Consider the following 2,223-nt stretch of genomic DNA (forward strand, 5'->3'; position numbering starts at 1 on the left):
CACGGCCAAAAGAGAACCCCACTCGTGAATTATGGAGAGAAGAGGGTAGAAAATTTTTGGAGAAGAATTCTCGATGTAATTTTTTGGAGAAGAATTCTCGATGTAATGTTTTGTTTATTTCGTGTTTTTTGCTTTGCAAAATTTTGTTTTTCTGAAATTTCGTTTGGGATTTGGCGTGGATCTTTTTTTTCTCTCTTGAACGGTGCGGCCCACACCGTTTTCACTAGGTCCCAAAGCGGTGTGGCCATGCCGTTTGGGATTTGAGCTTTGATAAAAATGGTGGTCTGTTTTTCCCTCTTGAGCGGTGTGATCATACCGTTTGGATTTAGTCCCAAGCGGTGTGGCCACACCGTTTTGATTTAATCCCAAAAGCGACATGGCCACACCGTTTGGGACTAAGTCCAAAACGATAATGGTCACACCGTTTGGACTTAGTCCCAAACGGTGTGGCCATGTCGTTTGGCCGTTTGGACTTAGTCCCAAACGGTGTGGCCATGTCGTTTGGGATTTGAGCTTGGATAAAAATGGTGTTGTCTGTTTTTTTTGCCTCTTGAACGGTGTGGCCACACCATTCAAAAGGTGTTTAGGGTTTAGGCCACACCGTTCAAGATGCAAAAAAACAGCTGTTTCGTGTTTTGGCAAAAACATTACGTTCTGCAATGACAAACTAAAATGCGCAAGTTGTCGGAGTGTAAAACTAGTACAGACTTGTGTTATGTTATGTTAGCTTGTGCTTTTTTCAGTCGGTGTTCTCATTGTCTTTTTTCTATTCTACTTGCGGTTTTTTGTATGTTTTTCGCGGAAATACCAATACTCGACGCTTGTACTTGTTCTCGGCGGCTTGTAGGAACTTGTTTATCTTTATGTTTATGACAGCAAAACTATTTAAGTTGTAGGAACTGTGACAGCTTTTATTTAGCTTTTATTTTCTGACAGAAACTATTAGAACAAACTACCAATCAAACTTATTCATTGTTATTAGAACAAACTACCAATCAAATTTATTCATTGTTACATCAACACAAGATTCTGTAGCAAATAAATCAGAGTCATAGTTACAGTAGATAAGCACAAGTTCACCACAAGTTCATAACCAGAGTCATAGTTACATCAGAGTCATAACCACAAGTTCACCACAAGTTGTTACCAAGATAAGCAAAATGGATTAACCGGCAAGTTCACAAAATGAATTAACCAAAGCATAATTACATTCACCACAAGTTCAAAAACGCAATACAAAGAACTTGAAATCAACCACGACTCATCTAATTTTACAATGAAACTTCGAATTCTTTTCGACAAACCATCGTCGTCAATTTCAAGTGTAATTTTGACTTTTTATCTTTTTTTTGAAGGCGAGGAAGAGGGTGGCGTGGAAGAGCTTGAACTTCGCTGTCAACTCAATGTTGCTCCTTAACCAAGCTAACAAAGTATCCAACCATTCAAAATCCTTCCCACACTCGGTGCAATTTAAGAATTTTTTCTGCCTTCATTTTCCGTTTTCTTCATTGTTGTGTTAACCTTTTCGAACCCGTGCAATTATTTTATGCGCATCTTAGATTCTCTAGAGGTACTAATGGCGATGCTCTCGCGTCTTCCAACCATTGGAAGTCTCCACTTAAGCGACAGGTCAAAAAAATTTTCCCAAGAGATTGGATTTTGGCTCGATTTGTTTGAGGATCCTACTTCCACGACATTTTCGAATGCAACAAAGGCGTAGACAACAAACAACATTTCTCGATGAATGAGTGTTATCACCACACCTATTGCACAGAGTTCTTTCCATCTACAGTAACAAAAATCCAAACAAACAAACATCCATTTAGCTACACTTGTCTAACAAACCAATAAAAGAAAACTTCGACCTATTTGAACTAGGACACAAGGACACCGACTAATTAAAAAGAAAACTATTTCTATTCTTTAGTTACACAACTAACTCTTGGGTTCAAGACCTTAAAAAGTGTCTCTTTACGGATAAATAACTATGGAAGTGGCCATATGTCATATACAAAGTGTCCATGTTACTTAGCAAAAATCCAAAATTTGATTTTTGTCATCACTCGAAATTTGAAGATATCTCTTCTTGGACACCTCGATTGTATAACTATCCAAATCACCTTTTCCTTTGCAACTTCATCTCTAAAAGCGTATTTAAGAATTAGCCTCGGCCTTCACATTAGATATTCTAACTTCAACTTCCCAATTTTTGTATCAAGCGGC

This window comes from Coptis chinensis, chromosome 3 (assembly GCF_015680905.1).
Source record: "Coptis chinensis isolate HL-2020 chromosome 3, ASM1568090v1, whole genome shotgun sequence".
Taxonomy (NCBI): domain Eukaryota; kingdom Viridiplantae; phylum Streptophyta; class Magnoliopsida; order Ranunculales; family Ranunculaceae; genus Coptis; species Coptis chinensis.